The 18,929-nt window shown below is 42.2% G+C and overlaps 1 pseudogene; it reads left to right on the forward strand.

Annotated features, from left to right (window-relative positions):
* The first annotated feature begins 4,030 nt into the window (after window positions 1–4,030).
* Window positions 4,031–4,943, forward strand: LOC140349414 (protein NDRG3 pseudogene; annotated as a pseudogene).
* Window positions 4,944–18,929: the final 13,986 nt, after the last annotated feature.

Genomic DNA, 18,929 nt, shown 5'->3' on the forward strand with positions numbered 1-18,929 from the left:
GGCTGAGGACGATGCTTTATGCATTTCCCCCATTCCCCCTGATTCATCAGACGCTTCTCAGGGTCTTTCAATTTATTTTAAAAGGACCATTAGATTATTATAGAATAAAATAAAATAAAATAGCTAGGCCTATTAAAATTACAAAAGTTACAATATAGTAATATATATTACAATATACATGTACAAGTGCTAGTGCCTGGTTAGGTGTGGATCTTACCTTCTCTTTTTGTCCATTATCTGTGGGAATTAAACATTTTTATTGTGTCGTTTTTTATCAGTGTTAATTGATAATGTCAATGCTTTTGCCAATACTTAATGCTCAAGTGGTACATAATTCATTATTGTATTTAACTTGGTTTTCAACAAACAGCCTGATGTTTTAGGTACATTTATTTTGTTATGGACAGTTATTTTTCATAGCCAATATTGTATTGAGCACTTAAGTATACTAATGTGATAATAACTGGCTGGCTTTAGTCACTTTTTCTTGGCACACACCTGCACCAAAATACAGGAAAAAGGTCTGAACATTTTGAAGGAGTCCCCCCAGACCCTTCTGTTGAATAATTTAACCTGCTAATGTGGCTGTAGATATATAAATATATTTGGAACAACATCTATGTGTGGTGGATTATTTATACAGGGAGTAGAGATGATGTCAGCGGAATACCAAGTTGCGTTGTTGAATTTGAGTCATCAATATTTGAGCTTGTGAGCTCAAACGGATGCCCCTGCGTTGGTGCACTATGTTTGCAGTGAAACAAGTTCTAAGTTTGTGAACTATTCAATGAAAATCTCATGAAAACGGATTCTGGTGATGTGGCGAGGGAAAACTTTGCTTTGGGCCCCCTGAAGGCTCGGGCTCGCCCTGGGTATTTGGAAGTGGGCAAGCGCCTTGCGCTTGATTTTGTGCGCACTTTCACAGCCGTGAAATCCCCAAAAAACGTTACCCTGGACCACGGTGTTTTTACACTGCACATAATTATTTCAACGCTCAGCATTTTCAGCATTGTCCAATCTGCACCTAAAGATGTTTTTTTTCTTTATCATCTAGCTTTTAAATATTCTGTCCAGAATTGTGAGCACTCATATGAAACATGTTTATGAACTTGATGACAAAAAATATGTACCATTGTGTAGCAATCCCCAGCTCTATTGGGATGGAGATGTTTTGTCTAATATTGATTTAATATGAATTAAATAATCCAAGTGTTACATTACTGCCACCTACTGTAGTTGTACGTCTGAGGCTTTAGACTTGATTCTTTAGACTTCACTCTTAAGACCTCATTCTTCTCCTTCTTTTTCTTCTTCTTCTTTGGTGTTTTATTGCGGTTTTAGACTCCGAGGGCCTTATTCTCAACCTCATGTATTCTTGCATAACAACAGTAACCATGATGTCAGGAGTCAGTGTCATAAAAGCCAAGAAGTACCAAAAAGGAAGAGCTCTGGAATAAAGTCTAAAAAATACTGCAAATATCCAGAAGTGGAAGTTGGCTGGTGCGGACTAGGAGCCTTTCCAAAGGAAAGCTGATGGTGGTTGTATGGTTTTGCAGGAAGGAGGGTTGACTCATGCGGATGGACTAAATAGAGCAATAGTCTCGCTCATCACACAGTCAGCGGAAGGCACGATTCAAAAGAGTTGTGGTGGTGGTTATAAGAAGCAAGTGCCGTGATGGAATGAAGCATGTGGTAAAGCTGTAGAAATAAGGCAAGAAATAAGGCGTTTAAAAAGCTAAGGGTTCTTCACACTATGGATGCCCTCATTGACTACAAGAAAGCTCATGCTGTTGTGCGAAGAACTGTAAGAATGGTCAAGAGAACCTATTGGAGGCAGTACTGTTCCAAAATTGGGAGAGAAACGCGACTCGGTGATATCTGGGTGATGATTAAGCGTATGAATGGAGTTAGGTACTGTTATGGGATGCCAGTTCTAATGAAGAATGGTGTTGAAGCAGTCAGCGACATTGACAAAGCTGAACTGTTGGCCAGTACTTTTGTGTTGGTGCACAGTTCTGATAATCTCTCACCTGCGGCAAGGCAATGCAGGGATAATACTCTGGCGCACCAGCCTTTCGACTAAAGATGATCTTGACCTTCCGTTTAGTTTGTTTGAGCTAAGGAGTGCGCTTTCTAAGGCGAGGCAGACGACTCCGGGTAAAGATGAGGTGTGCTATGACATGCTCTCTCATTTAACTGATGCTTGGTCTAGTTTTAGGTCTTTTCAATCGCATCTGGAATTCGGGTTGTATTCTATTAGCATAGAAACAATCTGTTGTGGTACCGATCCTGAAGCCGGGTAAACCCCCGTCTGACCCTTCAAGCTATAGGCCAATTGCCTTGACGTCGCAGCTAGGGAAAACCATGGAGCGCATGGTTACCGAGCGGTTGGATTACTTCTTGGAAAGTCAGAGTTTGCTTTCCACGCACCGGAGTGGCTTCCGCAGGGGCAGAGATACCATGGACTCAAAAAGAAAATGTTTTTGCGGTACTCTTGGATGTGGAGAAAGCGTACAATATGGTTTGAAAGGATGGGTTCCTCATCAAGTTGTGTAAGTGTGGTGTGAAGGGAAAATTGTTTAACTGGGTTAGGAGTTTTTTGTCTGGCCAGCGTATTCAAACCAGGGTAGGCGCTTACTCTGAGGTTTATGAGGTAGAAAATGGGGTCCCGCAAGGGAGTGTGTGCAGCCCTATTTTATTCACTGTCATGATCAATGATATCCAGTGTTGTGCCTGAACGCGTTCATTGAACGAAAGTTCATGAACGCGTTCATAATTTTGGTGAACTGAACGAACGGTATTACTGTTCAAGAACGAAACTGTGAACGCGTTCTTTCTGGTGTCTGTGAACGGCAAAATTCGTTCTGTTTATTTCCGTTCAATAAAGTGTCAGATTTCTAGAGACTTCCAGGCGAAAAACACACCGTTAAGTTGCCCAAAAAGAGCCGATGTCTGACAAGTGTGAGAGCTCCAGAGTTGTAGAGGCGATAGATCGCAGAGACAGAGATTTCAAGTGTCGCACTGCACTGCGCATCAAAACAAAAAGCAGCATGGACGCGACTCTAACGTGTGTCAACAGAGCAGCAACGATTCGCTCTGCTACGACCAGTTACGTGAGTTTTATGATAAGGTCGGAGAGGATGGGAACAATCTAACATTTCTGTGCAAACTTTGCCCAGCAAGTTTTCCCTCATATTTTTGAGAATATACTGTTGGGCTGAAAGCTGCTGCTGCTGCTGCTAGTGTCGGCTGAATGGCCAGCAACACATGAGGGAAGTCTGTCCCTTCAATGTGAATGTAAATCCTGTTTGGATAAGGATTCAACATTGGATATGAAGATGAAATCTGACACATATTTTCAGCATTAAACTAATAAGATAATTGCTGCCTGTGGTTGTATTTGGGCTGTGGAAATAATTTAGAACAATGATTGCATAATATTGAAAAAAATAACTGAACTAGTTCATTTTTTGGAGCTGTGAACTTAGTTAATTTTTTTTAATTATGAACTATGAACTGAACTAGTTCATTTTAAAATGTATGAACTATGAACTGAACTAGTTCATGTAGGGAGTGAACACTGACATCTTTAAAGATGTGGATGGATCCGTTAGAAGGAGCTTTTATGCCGACGATGGAGCATTGTGGGTGAGAGGAAGAAATCTCTGATTTTATGAGACGAAACTGCAAAGAGCAATACAGCAGGTGGAGCAGTGGACTCTGAAATGAGAATTTAAGCTGTCCGTACAGAAGTCTCGAGTGATTTGTTTCTTCAATGGGCATAGGGACGTCTACCTTAAACTGCATTGGCAAGTACTCCAACAGGTCAAGGAAAGGAGATTCTTCACTAGCTTAAAGAAGCTTGATGTGGAGCAAGCCCAGGCCTTGCGTATCTGCTCTAGGGCTTTTATGACCACCCCTGTCTCGGCATTGCAGGCTGAATTGGGAGAATTGCCATTACGGCTCCGGAGGTCGAAACTTCTGTTGGCTTACTGGGTAAATGTGCAAGGTCATACAAACACGCTGAAGCACGAGAACGCATTTTGTATCGAGAAGTCGGTATCATCGAGCACACAGGAATATGGGTGTGTTTCAGTATGTCCAGCTGACTGAGCTCAAGCCTCTGCTGACCAATAAGAATGTACGCAACTTCCAGGATTTTGACTGCCAGGAGCATGACATTGAGACGCCCCATGGTGTCCTCCATGTTACCATGAGAGGGGTGCTAAAAGGCAACAGGCCCGTCATCCTCACCTACCATGACATCGGCCTCAACCACAAGTTGTGCTTCAACACCTTGTTTAACGATGAAGACATGCAGGAGATCACACAGCACTTTGCTGTGGTTCACATGGACGCGCCTGGACAACAGGAGGGTGCTTCCCCTTTCCCTAGTGGGTATCGTTACCCCACCATGGATGAGCTTGCTGAAATCTTGCCCTCAGTGTTGACTCAGCTAAAGGTCAACAGTGTGATTGGTATTGGGGTTGGCGCAGGAGCATATGTTCTCTCTCGCTTTGATCTGGACCACTCCAGCCAGGTGGAGGGGCTGGTGCTCATCAATGTGGACCCCTGCGCAGAGGGATGGATCGCTTTGACCACCTCAAAGCTGTCTAGTTGGACCAGTAACTTGGTGGATATTGTCATGGCTCACCATTCAGCACTGACGAGATGACTGATAACCAAGAGCTGATCCAGACCTACCGACTACACATTGTCTAAGACTTTAACCAGGACAACTTGTCCCTCTTCTGTGGGTCTTACCAACACCGTCGTGACCTGGGAATCAAGAGGCCCATCGTTGGACTGAATGAGCACACAGTCCAAACTATCAAATGCCCTGCATTACTAGTGGTGGGTGACACATCTACTTCTGTGGAAGCTGTAGTGAAGTGCAATTCTAGATCAAATCCCACCAAAACCACACTCTTAAAGATGGCTGATGGCGGTGAATTAATAAATTTGTAACTCTGCAAGCAATTTGAAATAAACTAGTTATGTTTTTTTTTAATCTGATTTAATTTGACCTTCTACGGTTCTTGTGTAATTGTATACTACAAAGCAAAGGTACATGCATTATTTAATGGTGTTCACCAATCAAAAATTGAATGATAAGTCAGTATTGTGACAGGTCTTCGGAGCAGTGTTCGGTAGTGCTCTGTAACGGTTTGAGTTCTTTGAGTGCACTCTAGCACACTGACCTGCTCAACAGGCCCTTTTCATGATGATACTCTGCATCTGTCCAAAGTGCACTTCTTCATTCACCGTTCCAGCTCGTGGAGCCAGACACAGGGCGACATTCCCCGCCCCTCACACAAGTGCACAATAGTAATGCAAATGTAACCAAGTGGTGGGGATTAAGCAAATAAATACCAACATAAATATCAACAACGCCGCAGATAGATGGCTCTGGGAAAAAAATGGATAAATAAAAGAACTAAAGCATAACATATAAACATAATGTTCCAATTACTTAACTTTTATTTATTTATTATTCAATTTAATTTGTTTTTGTAATGCCCAAAATCATGACAGCAGGAGGAGAACCAGTTCTTCGAGGAAGATGAAGAACCGTTCATATGGAGGAGAGACTCGAGGATCATCTGGGTCCACAGGTCATCGATGTGCCTGGTCCACTCCCCTCAGGGAAGTGGGAGAAGAAGAAAAAATAAAAAGATGTGAACAGCAATGAACAGATTGCAAGGGAAATTAAATATTAAATATTGTTGATTGGAAAAGAAGTCAGAAGCAGAATAGTGCTCAAGCTGCCATACTTCCCCCAGCATAGTTGCTCCTAGGGCAGCGTAGCTGGAAAGCTGTAGGTTTTTATATATTTTCCTAACTGGCCTGACCATAAGCGATTTCAAAGAGGAACGTTTTAAGTCTGGTCTTAAATTAAGAGACTGTGTCGGCCTCTTTAACATGGACTGGAGCTGATTCCATAATACAGGAGCTTGGGAGCTAAACGCTTTTAGAGACTCTTGGGACCAGCAGAAGGCCAGCATTTAGAGAGTGAAGAGCTCTGTTTGGATGATAAGGTACTATAGCATCTTTGAGGTAGGATGGGGCCATGTCATTTATGGCTTTGTAAGTCAGGAGTAGGATTTTAAATTTGATTCTAATCTTGACGGAGCCAGTGTAAGGACTCGAGGACCAGCGTAATGTGCTCTCTTCTTTTAGCTCTTGTTAGTAATCTTGCTGTTGCATTTTAAACTAGTTGAAAGCTTTTTATGGAGCTTTTAGGACACGCTTCGAGCAGGGAGTTACAGTAGTCTGATCTAGAGGTTACAAATGCATGGATAAGCATTGCTTATAGGCAAGATTATGCTGATTTTGGCTATATTGCACAAGAGGAAATAGCCTTTTACAGGCTTGATTTATATACACTTTAAATGAGGGCTCGGGTAAATTAAGACTCCAAGGTTTCTTACTGTAGAACTGGAGGCAACACTGACATTGTCCAGTGTGACTTTCTGCTCAGATAAAGCGTCTCGTAGATGTTTAGGGCCCAGCATGCTGACATCGTTTTTTTCAGGGTTAAGAAGCAGATAATTAAGTGTCATCCAGGTTTCTATATCCTTCACACAAGCACTAAGTCTGTCTGTCTGTCTGTCTCTCTGTCTTCATTGATAAATATAGCTGTGTGTCATCTGCATAGCAGTGGAAGTTAATGCCATGCTTTTTGATAATGTTACCTAACGTCAGCATATAAAGATTAAACAGAAGTTACTCACAGTTTAATAGTTATGATTATGATTTGGTTACAAATGTAATTATAAGCCCATTTAGGGTAGCCCTCGACCCTAAAAAGGTTCGAGGGCACTTTCTTGCATTAGAATAACCAAGTCAGGTACAGGTCTTTAAGAGTATGACAAAGTAAGAGTTGTGAGTTAACATAAACATCATCATGCCCTTTTAAAGCATTTAACATGTCATCCATTTGAAAACTGAGATGCATACTTACAAAAGCACTTACACAAAATAAAATCCCCATTCTGCGACTTGATGTTTCTGTCAGTCAGCGTTGAACAGCTGGAGAGAGAACCTTCCACAGAGAAATCCAGTTACTGGGGTCAAACAAAAGCTAAGTACAAGTTTGTCTAATGTATCAAGGAAACATTAGCCGTGCAACTTTAGCAATTCTTGGCAGGAACCACAAACAGTTCAGTTCAGAGTGTGGGGCCTTTTTGTGTGGAGATGGCATGTTCTCGCCATTCTTGGGTACATGTCACTGTAATGCACGGAGCTAATCCTTGAGAAAACACAACAAGAACAGACAATAAAATATATATTAATAAAGACAATGGCAAGAAGCTGGTTATGTGCTTTTAATCTAGGTATAAAAGGTGAAGTAGACAGGTAGAACAGGCAACGATGTGTGGAAGATAAGCATTTGGGCATTTAGCTTCTCACCAGGAAGACCAGGGACTACGATTAAGGCGTCTTGATTGGAATCTCAAAGATCCCAATGACACGTGTGGAGAGGTGTTTGTGTAGTGGTGGTCCTGCTGCATGTAACAGTGCCCTCCCATTACACGAGGCGTAGACAAGGGAAATATTAGTCATGCGTTTATATCAGCAGAGATTACAAAAATAACGGCCCTTCCACTGTGGTTTTGTTTGTTTTGCTCTGCTTCGCTCTTCAATGTGTTTATTTGCGCTAAATGAGGTATCGTTGACCTGTTTACTAAAAGGGAGGTTATATTTAGGACAGCTGTTTTATTAGCAATAATAGCTACAAAGGTTTCTTGCTCAGGCTAAACTACTGGAGACAGGAGGTCTTCTAAGTGTCTCGGTGGGAGCTCCAGCAGAAAGACTGATCTGTGTGTGGTCAAGTCAAGTGTCCATTCGGATAAATATGCCAAAAGTAGCAAAATACCCAAATAGCAGTACTGACATCCACTTCTTTTTCATAATGTAAACTTTCAAAAACATAAATGTGTTGTTACAGACATTTCTAAAAACACAGCTGGACTCTTGCCCTAAATTGACAGGTGCAAATTGTATCTATGAAGCTCATAAACCCCGTCGTGTCCTATTGCACTGAAGCGTAGAGTCAGTTTACCGTACCACGAAACAGGACAAGCTGTGAAGCAGAGTGTTACAATCCCATTTGGAGCATTCACGGTGGCTCAAATCAAAGAGGGACATTCAGTAAAACTGGTTTCACATGTGGTTTTGTGTTCAGGCCTGGTGTTTTTCTGCCTCAGTGGCGCTGTGTGTTCCCGGCACAACGGTTATGGTCAGTCTGCACGCTAATACAAAGTCGAGTTGGTTTATAAATCACTTTTTAAATCATGCTTTTACTTTCACAATCTCTTGAGAATCCATCTTGTGAGGCTCCCACTGATGCTTTCGATTTGGATAGGGCCCACATTTTGATTTGGGCAGAAACCAAACGAACAAACATGCACAATGAGCGATCTTTGGCCTATTTTAGCAGAAATGCGCAAATAGACGGATGGTAAAGCTGTGAATAAACAATTTTAGATTTTTCTGCTTCTTCCACTGTCACGAAACTTTGAGAAAACAGCGTGAAGTATTTCGTTCGAATGGCCCAATGACTTTCAGTGAGAGCCTTTCAAGATTGGAGAACTCAATTCAGAGGGCCACACATATCTGGCCCCATCCTAAAATTGCACCATGACAGACTAATAACTTTCACAAGGAGTGTTTGTATATAGTTCACCTCCAACTTCATGCCACAACAAAATACCTATGAAAGTGCATAGATCAGGGGGGTGGGTAAACCAGGGTTCTACGGTCGATTGAATCTCAGAACCCTGCTTTACTAAATACGCTGTTCTGTTTAGATTGAGATCAGTTGGCTGTTTGATTTATAAATGTTTTTTAAGCTTGATTGCACTCAGGCATTTGGTAGCCCTAAACAAGCTTTTGGTTGTGGTGTGTTTAAACATCAGAGGAAGACCAGGAATAAAACTAGAAAAGCAGGACATTTTTTCATCAGTTTGTTTTTGAAATGATAAATGCTCATATGTAAGACAATTTGAATAACGCTATTTACATTATTCGGATTTTCAGATTTTTGAATTGAATATGAATGGTAATTTTAGTTAGAAATGGTCATAACTGCAGGGCCAATCTAGTTATTTTCTTCTAACAATGGGTTTCAACCTCCGCTTTTCTTGTGGTGACCCATCACAACACTATGTTTGGAGTCCAATTATCCAATTATCGGCCACAAAAGAATCTTGACAGGCGCAGCCTATGGATTACATTACACTTCCCGAAGCTTGCACAAGACTCTGTTGAAGACTGGATTGTTGTGGTCCGGAGAAGACCTCCAACAACTGTGGCTTTTGAGTCCAGGAAGAGAGGACTGCTAGTGTTGATTTGATTGATGCCAGAGTTTGGTAGTTTTTCCTATCCAAGGACAGGGGAGCTTAGGACGTTTGTCTGAGGACACGAAATGCTTGGACATTGCCAAGTCCCTATGAACATTGTTTAATCTGTTCTTCCTGTCGCCCTCCGAAGCAACTGCTGTTGTGATTTTGGGTCCTACAAAAATAAATTGAATTGAGAGCTTTCTCACAAAACCATACCTGGCCTTTGTTGAATTGTCTTCCAGTAATGAAGCCTGCATGAGAGGGTAAACAAGTGTGTCTGAGGTCAGCGAGGCACGAGCAGACATGAACCAGGCGTCAGTGTGAAAGGAACAGCTTTATAGCTCGCAGGATGCGTTTGAAGGTTTATTTTTTGACTACTTTATGAGTAGTCGTGGTTGCAAAGTGCCGTCAGTTGTGGTTACGCTGAGGAAGAGTAGAACGCTTATGGCAAAAGATCAGTTGCAAAACATTTCAGACAGTAAAAAAGGGTGTATTTCGACTGTGATTCTTGTCCAAAATATGCAAAACATTTTGTGGTGGAAAGAACAATTGAGTTGACAAAAGGTCAAATGCTAAGATCCATCCATCCATTTTCTACCGCTTGTTCCCTTTCGGGGTCGCGGGTGACTGGAGCCTATCCCAGTGACTTCGAGCCTTAGGCGGGGTACATCCTGGACAGTAGCCAACTCGTCGCAGGGCCAACACAGAGACATAGACATTACAGACAGTTCACCCTCACATTTATTCACTAGGGCCAATTTAGAGTCACCAAGTCACACATACATGTCTTTTGACGGTGGGAGGAAGCCGGAGAACCTGGGGAGAGCCCACGGTAACACGAGGAGAACATGCAGACTCCGAGAGACACCGAGGGAGATCATGTGATGTTGGTCTGGTCCGGGAATCGAACCCATGATCTCCTTCTTGGGTGGCAAGAGCACTTTTGCCACCGTGCACTCAGTTTTATGCATATATGCATATCTATATATATCTATCTATATCTATCTATATATATATATATATATATATATATATATATATATATATATATATATATACTTGGGAAGCACTGGGCTATAATATGTAGTATTTGGGCTTTGAATCAGTCAACTTTTAAATCAATTCCTTAAACTTTGATACATTTTTTTTGCTGAGTGACCACGTTTGATGAGTGAAATTATCAGAATCATGTGACGTGACGATGTGTGGACTTTAAAAATGAAAGGAATTTCATGGAATCCCCAAAGAAGACGTTTATTTAATAAGGGACAGCTCAAAAAACACAACATGACAAATAGTTAAAAGTTAATAACCTTTGCATGTTGTCCCCCAATTTAAAAAAAAAAAATGAAATGTTCATTTTAAATGAAAGTGTTTCCTTCAGGGCTATCGTTTTACTTTAGTTATTTCTCAGACTGTGTAATGAGCATGTCTACAGGACATTCCTTGAAGTTTTTGGATATCCATTTCTCTGCGTCCTTCCACTGTTTCTATCATTTATCAGACTTAAGAGAAAAGCAAACACTGTTGATGGGACTGAACAGGCGAATTCACACTTGCAGCAGGAGCCATGGCACATCTGGCACAGGCGTTTACCCCACAAAGACGTTTCTTCTTCCCGCTTGAATCCTTTAGTAAGACATTGAGAGATGAAGCGTGCATGTCCATTTGTTATGTCAAGATTCTTAGTTAAAAAGTTCACCTCAGGACGACAATAATGCCAACAACTTTGTAGTTTGGAACTTTGGAAAGGAGACGCCCAGTGCATGGCTCATAGTTTCTGAACAGAGAGAGAATATGTAAGACAGATTTTTTACGCAAAGCCAAGTTACATTTCTGAGTCACAAAGTTCTTTTCCGTTTGGCCCTTGGGGTGTGTTTGGAATCAATAAAAATGTCAGTTTTTCAGAAACTCATTTCAGCATCCTCTGTGACATACCTTCTTTTTTATTCTAAACTGAATTATATTATTGTTTTATTTTCCTTTCTTGAGGAAGATTATATTGTAACAAGTTAATATAATGACCAAATTGAACATAACATTGAATATAATCATGTTCAAACCTCTCCAAATAGCAACCAGCCTTCTATTTTATCTACTAAAGTGTCCATAATACTCTTTATGATATTTGTTTTATTTAATTCATTTTCTCTCTAATGGTTATTTGCACTTCATATCAGCCGTTTGTCTTTAGTGTCTTGCTCAAGGACACAACAGCAGCAGGACATGATCTTGATCTCTTATTCACAGCCAAAATGTGAAAAGAAGATCTGGATTAAAGGCGTTCATCCTGCCGTGAGGCAAGGAGCCTGTTAAAGTCAGTGGTCAACAACCCGCCCTGCACTCCGCCCCAAGCACCTGTGTCTGCCGCTGGAACCAAAATCCTATTTTGTACCAAATACAGTCACAAAGAAAATGAGGAAAATAAAATTATAAAACAATAGCACTAGCTGTGGCCTACATTCTACCATGATGCTAAATCTGCTTGCTGTAGTTTATCATCTACAGACCCATCTTCTGGGGGAACACCATGTCAACCTTGGGGGCCATCTGTTGTAAAGTTACGTCCTCTCCTCCGGCCGCCCAGCGAAGCCCCAGAGAGGCCATTGCGGCGGGTGCTTGTCTGTGCAGCGTTCGCCTCCAGAAGCCGTGTTAGCCATGTTAGCTTCATTAGCTTGAAAAAGAGTCTGCTCACCGCCGAGATTACAGTCCATAAGCTTTGCTTGTTTAGTTATCTTCCTTGTATTTTCTCTGTTTAATCATCTCTCACTAAGGGTTCGTTTTTAGGGTTATGTAGGGTGTTTGGGGTTATGTGGGTGAGATGGAGATTTTAAGGCAATTATCGGCAGGGAATCGTAGCAGTGCTGCTGATTACACATGTTCCCTCCCTGGAAGTCCCATTTTTCATGAGCTGAACAATCAAAGATATGAAACTATTTCTATACACACCAAGACCCATTTCTTTACAATATTATTCAAACATCTATATCGCTATCTTACTGAGCAATTATTATGAATGAATATTGCGCAGGTGTGCCTTAGGCTGGCCACAATAAGTAAGTAATAAGTAAGGCCACTCTGAAATGTTCAGTTTTGCTTTATTGGGAGGGTCTGGATACTGGTAGGAACTGGAAACCACGGTTGTTTTCCATGAGGGCAGGGCTGGACTGACCATCTGGAGCACCGGGAGAGTTTCTTTATTTGTTTTGTTTAGTAAGTAGTGATTGTCACACCATTTCATAAAGCGGTCTACTCCAGATGTGTGATGGACTGATACTGATCTCAGAGTGGCCTGTGAGCAGACTTGTAAAACAGTATCGTTCTTGATTATGATGGGCATGTAAGCTTTAACGTAAACAGAAGTGAGGAGTAGACAGTACCCTGGGGCACACCAATGCTACTTACAGTTTCCTTAGAGAATTGACTCTCACCTTCTGAGTTAAAAAGGAGAAATATCATTTAATCAGCCAAGTGTTTAAGTTTACGTGTGCAAGCTAACTCACAAGACCGTGTGAAGCGTATTAAAGGCTGAGCTAAAACAAAAGAATATGTATGCTCCTGAGCTCCAGATAAAGTTGTGATTCTGTTAAGATGGCAGCAATGGTGCTCCTATTCTTTGAATAAGAGTAATGATATGGATCCAACAGGGGCTCTTTTTTCTTGTTGGAGCTCAATTGTTTTAATTCTCTCCATTGGTTTTCCAACATTACAAGTTAAGGCTACTGGCCTAGTCACACTCTAACGGACATGTATATTCAGACACCGGAACTGTAATATCCTTTTTTTCCATATATCTGGTACCATATATATATCCATATATCTGGCACCTGATGATTGTCAGTATTCAAAGCAGTGGCGTGCGGTCAGGACAATCAAGGCCATCAGTGATTGGCCAGTAAAATATAAAACTCCTGTGTGTCACAACTATATATGACTTGTTCTAAAATACATTCAAATAAGCCTGTTTTCCTCTCACTTCTACTGCAAAAGCTTTGCTGAACTCACTGTGTCTTTTAGTGGCCTCTACAGGCCGCTGGGCAGTACTACGCAGGAAGCATGATTCTTCTTCTCCAGCAGCTGCTCAGTCGTGTTCAGAGGCTCGTTCATGCTCCGCTCTCTAACATGAACTTTAGAACCAGAGCAGACAGCAGCTTTTAGAGGTCTGCACATGTGCTCTGAGGACAAACCCATGGATCTGAGCTCAAACCACACTGAATAAACCTGTGGGAATCAAGGATGTTTGCAGGTTTTGCCCTGACTGAGCATGTGCAGAGGAGAAGGGAAGCAACAGCAGCGCCAGGTCTCAACAAACAGACTTAAAAACTATACTTTAGAGACAAGTCTGTGTTTGTAGCTAAGGCTCTGTTCAAGTTTGTAATGATTAGATGTTAGTTATGATTAGGCAGTTATTTAACAACATAGAGCACTCATTTGTCTAATGAATTGGTCGATGAAGTCAGAGGGGAGACACCATTTCCTGAAGATGAAAGGCCATTGCCCTTCATGAGGGGGGCTGAGGTTCAAAGCCCCCACCTTCCACATTAGATTTTCTTTTTTTCACTTTTGTGTTATTCACTAAATATTGAACACTCTAAGTCTGCTTACTCATCCATAAATGTCACCACACGCCACTGATTCCAAGAGTCTGCACTTCTCTGGGCCACTGACTGGAATGAACTACAAAACACATTCATGCTTTGTACTTCGATCCATTTGGCTGCCTTCGTTCGATGTGTGAAAGTAATGTCATGTTTAATCTGGATGTTTCCTTGTTTTGTGCTGTCGCTCTGTTCTTTGTGCTGATGCCTCTTCACCATTAGTTCTCAAATCGACCTACCTGTAGAAATAAAGGCTGAATAAAAATGAAAACAAAGCATGACCTGTACTTATGTAACGTAACATTATTCAGGCATATATTGTTTAAAAGGCAAAGCAGGATCTGTTTGCAATCTGCCGGGAAAAGCCATAGTCACTTTTCATTTGTGTTTAGTGAGCACACATGCACACGCACACTCCACATCTTTTAGACGTTGTGCCAATGCGCCTCCAAACAGCACATCCTCAAGTCGTTGTGACTGTGTTGCCTCATAATCTCGTAATCATCCCCAATTTCTCTAGTTGGCAATCTGCGGGGGAAAAGCTGTTGTCACTGTCACCCTAGAGCGTGCAGGGAAATGACAATTGGAGAAAGTGTGGTAGAAAGTTTGAAGTGTCCAGCTGTGCGCTCCAGGGATATCGTGGCTCATTACCAGACGCTCGTGCTCTGGATGTGCGCCCTCGTCACAAAGTGCATTGGCACAGCGTCTAAAAGATAAAGACTGGAGCTTATTACAATAAACCTATGAGTGCGTGAGTGTGGGTGTGTCACTAAACACTGCTTTTCCTGCAGATTGTGACCAGATCGCTCTCCTGTGACTTGGCCTTTACAATGGAAACGTGACTTGTCCTTTACAACAATGGATATGTGTGAAATATCGTTAAAACTTCTGGTTATAACTTAAAATTGTTCTCATTTTGTGGTGCCAGGCTCTGTGCAGCCGGCCGCAGTGAGTTCGAATCCTGGCTCTGACAATTTACTGCATGTCCTCCCTTCTCTCATCCCCATTTCACACTAAGACTCTCAAAGCCTAACAAGTCTAACAAAGCCTATGGGCCAATTTTTTTTTTTTTTTTTTATATTTTAATGTTCTCAATTTAAATAAAATAAATAAAAATACAATAATGATACATTTTATTATTATTGTGTTTTTATTTATTTTAGTTCTTTTAACAAAATATAACACAAATATATCATACTTTTGCACTTTGTTCATTGTACACCACAATAGTGATCTAAAACGGCTCTATAATAGAAACAGGCCCATTGACTTCCTGTTCAAAACTGCAAACTGACAAGCCCCGCCTCTTCACAGGGACATTTCACCGTAACAAGCAGCAGATTATTCTTAACTTTTTAGTATTTACTATTGAAACCTATCTCCACAACATTGAACCTACTGTACATGAAAATAATATATAAGATAAGTAAACATAAATCTACCTGGGGAACACAGGTCTGTGTGTAAAACTTCTCTGGCGGTCACAGCTTCACTAATACAACCAGAAGAAGGATTACGTCGTTAGATAACGCTCAGATGGGCTTCTGGAATAAGGTGAACCGTAAGCAGTGATTTCCAACAGTTTTCAGCATCAATGTGACGGTCACTCAATAAAATGTCTTTCTTTCTGCATTAATATCACATTTCCAAAATCTCTAATGTTATACATCCAGACCACAGTGTTAAAGAAAACTTGAATTATACTAGCTCTTATCGAACAAAACTACGAGTTAAACCAGGAGATAAGTAATGAGTGTCCTGCTCCATTGTGTGTCTGAGGAAACAATGCACAGTTTTCACACATTTCCACCTGATGCTGCTGGATGTGGAGGACACTGGTGCCTCCTAGGTCAGAAAATAATATTCTCACCCTTGAAATGTGTGAAGTTGCCTGCCTCATGATCAAGTTAAGTTGGTGGGCAGTGGATGTTATGTGCATTTGTGTAAATCTTGCATTATTTTCTGTACTCAGAGACTGCACCTCGCCTCACACTTGCCCCATCATAGGCCTGTGGCAAATGAGTCTTTTTGGTCAGGTGGTAGGACAGTTTCCATCTGTTGTTTCAATGCACCAGAAATGGAATCAGCATTGGCCGACTGCAGAGGGATGAATTCATAAAAACACTCATAGACGCAGTAGAAGTACAAGTTATGACTGGGTAGTAACTCCACAAAATGTCACACGCTCAATTATCCTTGACAGTTTTTGGTCTCATCTTTTTTAACGCTAAGTCTATAAGTCTATAGCCTTTGTGTAGCTGTGCTGCCAGGGTAGTGTGACAAAAAACTAAGCTTTGAGCTATTATCAATACGGCTTTGACTGTTTTGAAGACGTTTGACTTTTTCACACAAATGTCTCAAGTCTTTAATACCCGTCCAAGCCGTTTCAGTCCCAGCGTAATTAAAAACATGGGAAAATACATTATTTACATCGCACTCTGCTAACCAACTTCTGTTTGTGTATTTATTGCGGGAAAAGCTTCTCACAAATGCGTGGCCTCGGTCTCCACTCTGCTGCTGAAGACACAAGTCTGGCTGGTCTGGTCCAAGTTCCTTTACCCTCTTTTTAACTTCTAGGGAGCGTTTTCTAAATGTGTTTTGCTGTAGAGAAGACTCAAAACAGGTTCTGCTGCAGCCGCAAAACCATTCACTGCTGCAATGTTCAAGATAAACTTAATGTATCTGTGCATACTTTCAGACATTGGGAGTTTTAGTTACATGCTGCTGAGGACAGAGACAAACCTCTTCTGACTGTGGTAAAATACAAACTCATCAAAACATGGCGATATCTACACTAATAAACTACACTGATCCTTTGTCAGCTCATTGTCTCAGGCCTGGGACACAATCAATTGCCTCAAAATGTTCAAAAGACCACAGAACATCCCTGAGACCTTAATAATTCCCTAATTCCCTTGATGGACAGTGGTAATTAAAGCTGATAAGAAGCGTCTAAGCCTGCTGAGGATGGCAGAGAAGTTCAGAGCGCTCCGGCCGCTGTCCAGGACAGACTGGAGGAAACATCGCTATGAACAAGCAGTGCTACATTTACCATTATTTTCTGGAGGAAATGGTCAGGAACATGAAGATCTTTCAGATTTTTCCAGGAAGCTGGAGCAGGTGCTTTTTTTTGAGCACACACTTTTCGTTGGAACCTCAGACTTCCTGCTAAATTAGCCCAAATAACCAAAAGGGAGTACTTTTTATTGTGAAAAGTCTGCCATCACAACCTGAATCAGGAGTTTTTCAAACTTTATGAAGCCAGGGAGCACTTATCAGTATGGAAATATCCTAAATTACCCCTATTGTTCTCCACAATGACATCACAATACAATTCAGAACTTCAAATGTTCATAACCAATTTTGAAGGAGTGTTTAATTTCTCATAGTTCTGAGTGTTGGTGGATGTTTCCATCAGTGACTGTTATCAACATGTTTGGAGGACCCCAGCACATGTCCCTTGACCCCACTGACCCAAATAAACATGTTGATGTTATACAGATGTAAAATGAATGTTCCAAGCTTTATTAAAGGTGTGGTGGCTCATGAATGAGCATGTCGTCCGTGGTCGTCTGTGGTCGTCTGTGGTCATATGTAGTTGTCTGTGGTCGTCTGTGGTCGTCTGTGGTTGTCTGTGGTTGTCTGTGGTTGTCTGTGGTCGTCTGTGGTCGTCTGTGGTCGTCTGTGGTCGTCTGTGGTTGTCTGTGGTTGTCTGTGGTTGTCTGTGGTTGTCTGTGGTCGTCTGTGGTCATCTGTGGTTGTCTGTGGTTGTCTGTGGTTGTCTGTGGTCATCTGTGGTTGTCTGTGGTCGTCTGTGGTCGTCTGTGGTCATCTGTGGTTGTCTGTGGTCGTCTGTGGTCATCTGTGGTTGTCTGTGGTCGTCTGTGGTCATCTGTGGTCATCTGTGGTTGTCTGTGGTCGTCTGTGGTCATCTGTGGTTGTCTGTGGTCGTCTGTGGTCATCTGTGGTTGTCTGTGGTCGTCTGTGGTCATCTGTGGTTGTCTGTGGTCGTCTGTGGTCGTCTGTGGTCGTCTGTGGTCGTCTGTGGTTGTCTGTGGTTGTCTGTGGTCGTCTGTGGTCATCTGTGGTTGTCTGTGGTTGTCTGTGGTTGTCTGTGGTCATCTGTGGTTGTCTGTGGTCGTCTGTGGTCGTCTGTGGTTGTCTGTGGTCATCTGTGGTTGTCTGTGGTCGTATGTAGTTGTCTGTGGTCGCCTGTAGTTGTCTGTGGTTGTCCTTGGTCGTCTGTGGTTGTCTGTGGCCGTATGTAGTTGTCTGTGGTCGCCTGTAGTTGTCTGTGGTTGTCCTTGGTCGTCTGTGGTTGTCTGTGGCCGTATGTAGTTGTCTGTGGTCGCCTGTAGTTGTCTGTGGTCGCCTGTAGTTGTCTGTGGTTGTCCTTGGTCGTCTGTGGTTGTCTGTGGCCGTATGTAGTTGTCTGTGGTTGTCCTTGGTCGTCTGTGGTTGTCTGTGGCCGTATGTAGTTGTCTGTGGTCGCCTGTAGTTGTCTGTGGTCGCCTGTAGTTGTCTGTGGTTGTCCTTGGTCGCCTGTAGTTGTCTGTGGTCGCCTGTAGTTGTCTGTGGTTGTCCTTGGTCGTCTGTGGTTGTCTGTGGCCGTATGTAGTTGTCTGTGGTCGCCTGTAGTTGTCTGTGGTCGCCTGTAGTTGTCTGTGGTTGTCCTTGGTCGTCTGTGGTTGTCTGTGGCCGTATGTAGTTGTCTGTGGTCGCCTGTAGTTGTCTGTGGTCGCCTGTAGTTGTCCGTGGTCGTCTGTGGTTGTCCGTGGTTGTCTGTGGTTGTCTTTGGTCGTCCGCTCCGCATATGCTATTCAGTTATTTGCATTTTATTCAGAAGAAGGGAGTAACCACAACACAGTAGCCCAAAGATTAGCCCAGTGGTTCTTTCAAACTGTGGCTCCTGTATTACAGGTGGTACAGGAGCTCCCTCTGGTGGTGCACTGTTCTTCTTCGTTATTTCTAATATCGGCCTAAC

This window comes from Eucyclogobius newberryi, unplaced genomic scaffold, assembly GCF_026437365.1.
Source record: "Eucyclogobius newberryi isolate DKJ021-1_F unplaced genomic scaffold, fEucNew1.0.hap1 SCAF_7, whole genome shotgun sequence".
NCBI lineage: Eukaryota > Metazoa > Chordata > Actinopteri > Gobiiformes > Gobiidae > Eucyclogobius > Eucyclogobius newberryi.